A 9385-nucleotide genomic window follows, 5' to 3' on the forward strand; every position below is an offset into this window, starting at 1 on the left:
TGTTTTTTAAAGTGTGAACTCAGGAGTCAGCCACCTGGTTTCAAATCTCAGCTCTGCCACTTATAAGCCATGTCATCTTGGGTGAGTTATAAGACCCTCTGGGCCTCAGTTTCCTCATCTGCAAAATGGGGATGAGGTTACAGGGTTGTTTTGAAGATGAAACAAGCTAGTATACTTGAAGCCCTTGGAATGGTGCCTGGCACACAGTAAGCCTGATACAAGTTTTTGCTATTTTTATGATTATTGCATTGTTATTCCCTATTTCCCTATCCCTTCTCCCATGTGTCTTCATGCCTCTGTGATCCCCTCTCAAGGAAAGGGGAAGGGAGAGCCAGCCTTGGCATTCTTTAATAACTATGGCTGAACCTCCATTGACAGTGACAAGATAATCACAGCTTAAGTCTGGGATCTGGCTCTATGACCAGGGAGTGACGATCTGCACAGTATGGTCAGTATGATCCTGCAAAGCGGCCCTGATGCTGTTGGCTGTGCCTGTGGCTTAGGCTGCGGGGCCAGAATGTCTCTTCACCCCTCTGGAGGTGCCTGCCACCTGCTCCAATGATCTTACTGATGTCTGTCTTTCCTAGAAAGAGGACAAAGGGGCTGAGTTTCATGATCAAGGGATGGGCTTTGGTGGTAACATGAACTTGCTTTCTAACCCATCTCTGCCGCTTAGAGAAGTTAAGGGATATAGGTATTAAGGGAGTCCCTCTTCTTCTTTGAGCCTTGTTATCCATTATTAATGATAATAACTGCACATACCTGGGGGGATTGTGGAGAAATAATCCATGCATAATGCTTAATGGAGGGCCTGGCTCAGGGCCTTCACACATGCTGTTCCCTCTGCCTGGAATGCTTTTCCCTGCATTCATTGAGTAGCTGCTGGATATTTCTCATTTCTTGGGGCTGGGCTTGAACGTTTCCTTGGCTTCCCTATTGAAGGAAGGAAGGAAGCCACTGCCACATCTCATTTATATTCTTTAGAGCATATATGAAATTTCTGGTCTAATACATTTATTATATTACAATATGTATTTTTTTTTATCATTTGTTGCCCCCTGCCCCTCACTGGAATGTAAGTTCCATGTTGGCAGAGACCACGTCTACCTTGTTCACTGCAGTATCTCCGGTGTCTAGTAGGTACTCAGCAATTATTTACTGAACAAATGAACAAAATCCACAAATATATAAATATGTATTGTTCACTTCTCTATCTCTTGATCTCGGGTGGCTTCGGCCTGCAGTGGCTTGAAGCAGGGTTTCAGTTCCCAGCCAGAGATTGAAGTCAGGCCACAGCAGTGACAGCACTGAATCCTAGCCACTAGACCAGTGGCGAGTGACAAGGTCCTAACCCGTCAGCTTTGTAGAAATGAACTTCCAAAGAGAGATGGGAAGTAGCGAAACAAGTAAAGTATTTATTAGGAGGAAAAGGGTACATGTGGATAGACACACGGGCGGACTCAGAGAAAGAGTCATGCCCCCGTGGTAGTTTGAATCACTTATATGAGGCATTTCTTCCGGGTTTCCTTTGGCCAATCATCTTGCATTGCCTGGTTCTGAGTCCGTATTTGGTATATCTCAGGGTCCTCCCCTGTGTGCGCACACATCTCTTAGCCAAGGTGGATTCTAGCGAAGAGGCCTACGGGTAGGTTGACATCACTTACTATGAGGTGACTCCCCCTCTCTTTTGACCTCTGAGGAGGCTTTCTGCACATGTATAGTTAGGAATGTCTCCTTGACCTCGAGAATGAGAAACATGTGGTCTCTATCTTTTATCTGGGCAGGACTCAGCTCCTCTCTTGCTCCTACTATTTTGGAGTATCTGTCCACAGGGGACAACTCCAGCTACCCAGCCTGGGGCCCATCTATCTCCTGCCTCAGTCTGTTTTCCTGACTGGCTTGTGAGGGACATAAGGGCAGGGATCTTGTCTGACTTGTTCTCTGCTGTGTCTCCTGAATCCCTTGTACTGGCCAGTGCATACAGCATACAGTGAATACAATACTTGTCTGGTGGACACAAGCCTGGGGGTGCAGAGGGTGGCAGCTATCTGTGACCACTGCCGTCGGGTGCAGGAAGGGCTCCAGGCCCCATCCCTGGTGGCTTCCTGACCTCAGGTCTCACTCTGTTCCAATGCTGGATCTTTGGGGACCATGTCCTTGTGCTACAGGGGTCTCAAAGTCACAGGCAGTGCCATGGAATCGGAAAACAGACAGAGGATTGGGAGTTGGGCAGACCTAGATGCTAGTCTTTGATGATCAATCATTAACAATCTCTGGGACCTTAAGTCAGTTGCTGAAGCTTCAGTTTTCTCATCTGTAATACCATCCAATATGGTAGCCACTCGCCACATGTGGCTATTTAAATTGAAGTGAATTCAAATTCAGTAAAAATTTAGTTCCCTGGTCGTACCAGCCACATCTCACAAGTTCAATAGCCACGTGTGGCAGGTGGCTGCTGTACTAGATGTGCAGATATGGTACATTTCCATCATGGTGGAAAGTTCAAGTCTAAAGGGACAGCTGACAAGTAAACTGGCGTGCAAACACTGGCTATTGTGTTTCTTCTTGCTTCCCTAATTTGCCCAGGTCAAGGGGAGAGAATGGAAAGGATACAGCAGCTGCTTTATTTATTTATGCGGTGTTGTTGGGTATGTGTTAAGTCCCTTTCATTTATCATCTCACTCCATCTATACAACCACCCTATTTTACAGATGAGGAAACTGGAGCTCAGAGAGGGGTTGTGACTTGCCAAGACTGTCCCTGGTGTTCCTGACTCCAAAAAATTGTGTCCTTAACATAAGAAGAGTCTGGGAGATAATAAGAACAGCTAATATATAGGGAGTGCTGATGATGGCTGTGTAAGGCACTCTTGGAAATTTGCTTTTATGTAATCCTCATTCCAACCCTGGGCGGCTGAGGGTTCTCACCACCTCATTTACAGGTGAGGAAACCGAAATGCAGAAAGGAAGTGACTTGCCCAAGGCCACCCAGATGGGAAGGCGTTTGTTTTTTTTCTGTCCTTGTCCCAGGCAACTTTCCTGTGACTCATATCCTCCTGGGGGAAGCAAAGAACAGCCAAGTCCATTCTCCCTCCCATGACATTGGAGACCCAGCCAGGTTTCTCTTGGTTCAAGTTGCCTACTTGGGGCAGGACCAGGAGACACTGTGGGCTGGTTCCTTGACTCTTTGGGTGGTTCTGGTCCCCCTGCTATCTAACTACTAGAGGCCCTAGGCATGGAAACTTGGCTTTGGGACCAGACCCACCCATCTCCAAGACCAAGGGCTGGCAGGGCAGCAGAAGGCAGGGCTGGCCCCCACCCCTTCTCTGTGTTTACCTTTTGAACTTTTATTGTGAGCTTATCTTTAAAGGGGAAAAATATTCCATAAACTTAAAATAGGCAAGACTTAATTAATAGCATGCTTTGTTCTTCTGATCCTTATCTATATAGGAAGAAACACCCCTTTTCAGTTTTGTGGGTCAAGGTGAAATTGCCCCTGGGGGCATCCAAACATCTCCTCCATTTTCTACTTTTGAACTGTGGGACCCTTTGGCTTTTCCCTCCCTGGGGTGGAAAGGTTTTTCCCAACTCCTTAGCCTGAGAATTTCACCAAGGCCTTTTCTATTTACCAAACTACCAGTGTCACATGTTATAATTATTTCTTCTTAAATGATTCACAGCTACTATGCGTTGAAGACCTACTCCATTAAGGGCTCCTAACACCCTTACATGGTGGGTCTTATTTCCATTTTACAGATGAGGAAACAGGCCCAAAGAGGAGAAATGACTTTCCCAAGGCCGCACAACTCTAAGAACTTGAGCTAGGCTTTGAATCTAGGGCTCCATGCCTCCACACACCCATGACTAATATTTATTGAGTACTTAGCTCTGGGCTCAAGGGTCGCATGATGCTAGCTTCTAAAACATGTCCTTTTTATTTTCCTTGTTTAAAACATGTCTTTTTACTTCTTATAGTCCTACATGGCATGTATAATTATTCTCTCCATTTCACAGATGAGGAAACTGAGGCTCAGAGAGGTGAATTCATTTACCCAAAGTCACACAGCAATTAATGGTGGAGCTGTGATTTGCACCAATCTGTGTCTGATAGGTAGCCTGGCTCAGAGGAAAAGGAGTAGATTAGAAGCCAAAAAAGCCACAGCTTTTGCCTCCTCATTGTGTGGGCAATTCACTTAACCCTTCTGAACTTCATTTTCTTATCTGCAAAATGGGGACATTCTATTTTCCCAACTTCCTGAGGTGAGAATCAAATGGCTGGGAAACAATGGTTCTTGAGAACCTGCTCCCTCAGGGCCTGAGTTTATGCCTTATCCCAGTTTTGGATGGAATTATGGTGAATTTTATCTTTGTAAAATTCTCTTCCGAGTTTTCCACAAAACATTTATCTTTCTTTCACAAACAGAGAAAAATAATTTATGTACATTTTTAAACCATCTCATTTAATCCTTGCAACAACTATGAGATGGATGATCTTATTTGCACTTTAGGAGAGAAGTGATTAGAGAGAAAAGGAGTGACAGAGCTGGGGAGCCACTAAGAAAGGACCTGAACCCAGTTCTGTCTGACCCTCAAATCTCCATTCCTGTCACTCCATGGAGGGCAGATTCTCCATCCTGAGAAGGTTCTGGAGGGTTTGAAGTAGCGTTTTTTTAGATAGACTTTATATTTTAGAGCAGTTTTAGGTTCACAGCAAAGCTGAGTGGAAAGCATCAGTACATAGAGTTCCCGTATTACCACGCCCCCACTTCCCCGACCCATACACAGCTGTCCCGCCATCAACATCCCCACCAGAGTGGTACATTTGTTACAACTGATGAACCTACATTGACATGCCATTATCACCCAAAGTCCAGTTTATACTAAGGTTCACTCAGTGTTGTACATTCTACGGCTTTGGACAAAAGTATAATGACATGTATCCACCACTATAATATCACACAGAGTAGTTTCGCTGCCCTAGAAATTCTCTGTGCTCTACCTATTCATGCCCCCGCCCCCTGCAATAACCCCTGGCAACCACTGATCTTAGTGTCTCCATAGTTTTGCTGCATATAGTTGGCATCATACAGTATGTAGCCTTTTCAGATTGGCTTCTTTCACTTAGTATTATGTTTTTAAGATTCTTATGTGTCTTTTCATGGTTTGATAGCTCATTTCTTTTTTAGCACTGAATAATATTAGACTATCCCATTGTCTGGATGTACCATAGCTTATGTATCCATTCACCTACTGAAGGGCATCTTGGTTGCCCCCAAGGTTTGGCAGTTATGAACAAAGCTGCTGTCAACATCCGTGTGCAGGTTTTTGTGTGGACATGGGTATTCACTTCCTTTGGATAAATACACAGGAATTTGATTGCTGGATCTCATGGTAAGAGTATGTTGTTTAGTAAGAAGCTGCCAAACTGTTTTCCAAAGTGGCTGGCCACTCCCACTAGCAATGAATGAGAGTTTCTGCTCCTCTGAAGACTTGAAGTAATTTTTGGAGAAAACCAGCCCCAGCTGAAGGAGGTGGGGATGCAGCCACTCTGAGGGTCCTTGGGCTCTCAAATGGGGCTGACCTTCCACAGCAGGCAGGAGACACTGGAGGCTGGAGAGAAATGGTCTGGGCCTAGTACCACCAGGGAACTGACACCCTTGCTTTCCTAGAGCTCACATTCCCTGCCGTGTGGACAGCCAGCCTTCAGAGCAGGTCTGGGGCTATTTGGGGACTCACTCCTCTAGGTCGGCGACTTTTTTTTTGGCCACACCACACGATCTTAGTTCCCTGACCAGGGATCAAACCCATGCCCCTTGCAGTGGAAGCACGGAGTCCTAACCACTGGACCGCCAGGGAAGTCCCTAGGTCAGGGATTTTGGATGTAATCCTGCCTTGGGGTCAGGCCCTCCAGTCTGGCTTGGCAGCTGCGACCCTAATCCTTTTGTCTCCTGCCCCCACTCCCATCCCAGCCCTGAGTCCCACTCCTGATAACCCCTCAGCTGCTAGAAACTTGACTCCCTCCACCCCAGTCAAGTCGCCTTGCCCCCAGGGCACTGTCCCTGAGCCAGAATCTCTCAGATGAGACCCCATTCTGTAGCAACCAACTTCTGCTTGCAGGAGCAATGCCCATCATTTGAAAACTGCTGGCCCCTATCCCTGCGGGCTTGTTTCCTCTGTTATATACGTGGGGATAGTAGGCTATGGGGCTTTCAAACACTGTAAGAATCTCATGAGATAAGAGAAAGAGCTTGGTGAATTGAAGGGCCCAATTCTTCCGTTAGGAAATACCCTGTTAAATGGTACCACCAATTTCACCTGCCCCAGGGTGAGGGGGTGCCGCCTACAGAAGACATTGTCACCCTCAAGGGGCACAGAGTCCTTCAGCAGAAAGGAGTTTGAGGAGGCTGCAACCTCAGTGATTATACTTATTATGAGCTCTGGGCATTCCTAAAAAAGCCTAACTCTGGCAGTCTGTCACAGTGCAGGTGGGGTTACATTGCAGAAAGCAAAAACTCAGGGACCCTTTCATTCCAGGATAACAATTGGTTGAGTGCTTGGCTTGTGCCAGGCACTATTCTAATGTCTATTCTATTCTAATGTACATCACCTTCTCCCCTTCCTCCTCCACCCACCCCCTTCTCTTCCTCCTCTTCCCTCTTCTTTCTGGTAACAGTTTTATTTAGATATAATTCACATACCATGCAATTCATCCATTTAACATGTACAAATCAGTGGTTTTCAGTATATTCACAGAATTGTGCGACCATACCACAATTGATTTTAGATATTTTCATTACCCCAAAAGGACACCCTATACCCTTTAGTTATCGCGCCCCAATCTCCCTGCTCCCCCAGCCCCAGACAAACCCTAAGCTACTTTCTGTCTCTATAGATTTGCCTATTCTGGACATTTTATATAAATGCAGTAATAGACTTTGTGGCCTTTTTTTTTTCTGGCTTCTTTCACTCAGTACAGTGTTTTCAAGGTTCATCCATGTTGTAGTCTGTAGCAGTACTTTGTTACTTTTTCTGGCTGAATAGTCTATTGTATAGATATACCACATTTTAAAAACCCATTCATTTGTTGATGGGCATCTGGGTTACTTCTACTTTTCGGCCATTATGAATAATGCTGCTATGAACATTCATGTACAAATGTTTGTGTGAACATATGTTTTCATTTCTCTTGGGTGAAATGGAATGAAATTGCTGAGTCAAATGGTTGCATTACCTTCTCTAATTCTCACATCTACCCTTTGAAGTAGAAACTATTATTATGTCACAGTTCAGGAAACTTGAAACTCAGAGAGGTTGCCCAAGGCCACATGGTGAGTGAATGGTGGAGCAGGGTTTGGAACCCAGGAAGTCTAACTCAGATCCCATGCTCATCCCGCCTCCAGGGTATCAGAACTTTTGTTTTACCTAAGAGGTAGCCTTATCGACAAGCACCTGAATCTCAAAAGTGGGGCCAGGTCCCTTGGTACAAGGATAGCCCAGCCAGGCATGAACTCTGAAGGGCCTAGTTTGGGGGAGGGGGGGCTAGCCAGTTATCTTGTTCACCTCCTGGGGTGACCAAGGATCTAGGAGACTGGGAGAAGGCTTAAGGTTAGGGTTTCTGGGTCCTTTTCAAAAGTTTAATCGTTTCTGTGATAGTTTCTCCTAGACTAGACTGCCTTGAGGATAAACGTGAGCTCCTGGAAGCAGTGTCGTAAATGGCCAGAACATGGGCTTTACAGGTCAACTGCCCAGGAGGGAGGAAGTCTCCATCACCTCTTTGTGCTTGTGTTCCCCCATTTGCACCACGCCCCTGCACTGAGGGCTCTTCAAGCTCTGACTTGTCAGGTTCCTCCAAAGATGACAGGTTTCAGAGGAAAGTAGGATTAGACACTCTAGGGCAGGGCCCCAAAGAGGCCCTGGGAGGGGAAACAAGTCTGTGGGAGGAAGCAAGTCCAGATCCTTGCAAAACTGGGGGAAAAAAGTGGGACCAGTAGAGGATACCACAAAAATTGTCTCTGTGGGAATCTGCTCTTGGGGTCTGGGGAAGGAATTCAGGTGCATTTAAATTCCCCACCTATACTCCTTTTTCGTACCTCACTTTGTTCCTTTACAGCATTCCTCATTGTTCTAACTAAATAATTGAGTCAGGACTGTGATTCTCGTGCGAGATCCTGGGTGTAGTTTTGTTCATTGCTGCACAAAACTCATTGCCTGGCAGGTAGTAGGCAGGGTTGTCAGATAAAATGCAAAAAGCCCAGTGAAATTTGAATTTTAGACAAGCAATAAATTATTTTTAGTATGAGTATGTCCCATTTATTTGACATTCAAATTTAACTGGGCTTCCTGTATTTTATCTGCTAAATCTGACAACCCTAGTAGCAGGGTCTTGATAAATAATGTGGAACAAATGGATAAATGGGGTTTTGCCTTGGCTCCGCCCTAAACTTGCGGTTTGACCGTCTGGGCAACGCTCCGTCCTTCTCTGGGCTTCAGTTTCTCTGAGAAGTGGGAGTTCGGGCAGCGACCAGAGCGCAGGGATCGCCAAGGCAGGAGAGCGCTGGGTGAACTGCCAAAGAGCAGGGAGGAAGCTAGGGTCATGCCTGTACGGGACAGACTGGACCTCCATGCTGGGTACCTCCAAGTCCTTGCCGGGGCCGGCGAAGCCCCCGCCCCGCCCCTCCATAGCTGGGGCCTGCCCAAGGCTGTCGCCATGGAGATACGGGTAGCCTGGAGCCCCGCCCCCCAAGGCCACGCGTTTCCGCTGCGTTGGAGCCTTCTGATTGGGCGGCCGTCTGGACGCTACCACCAGCCCTGAGCCCGCTAAGGGGTGGGGGCGGGATCTTGTCTTCGTGAGACCCCTTGCCCTGAAAACCTGTGCCTGTGGCCTTTCTAGAGGAGGATGGATTGTCTTCTCACGCGGGGAAAAAGGCCGAGTCTCAGGTCGGAAGAGTGATCATTGCGTCTCCTACTAGAGCGTATGCTCATGCTTCTACCTGAGAAAGAAAGGGGGCGGGCAAGTCGGCAGCGCCCCCTCGGGAGCCTATTCGGTCCCCAAAACCTGGAACACCGGAAGTGCTGGCGACGTGTCAGTGCGCCCTATTCTAAACCTTCCCCGCTAGGCCCCCTTTCCTATTCAGCTGCGGGATTCCGGGGCCGCCTGGGCGCTACACCCCGCCACTTCCGCATTGAACCGCCGCTTCAACCCAACTCTGCGCGCGCTCCCTCTTGTGCCTGATGGTTGGGCCGGCGCCTGGGAGTAGCCACGCCCTTTCCCGCGCCTGGCAGCCAATGGGCGGGCGCCTCCCGGCGGGGTGGTGGGTAGCTAATGAGGGCCGGGTGCTGATTGGCTGCAGGGTGGTGGCCGGGGCTGGGAGGTGGGGTAGGTTGTT

This window comes from Balaenoptera musculus, chromosome 14, assembly GCF_009873245.2.
Source record: "Balaenoptera musculus isolate JJ_BM4_2016_0621 chromosome 14, mBalMus1.pri.v3, whole genome shotgun sequence".
Taxonomy (NCBI): Eukaryota; Metazoa; Chordata; class Mammalia; order Artiodactyla; family Balaenopteridae; genus Balaenoptera; species Balaenoptera musculus.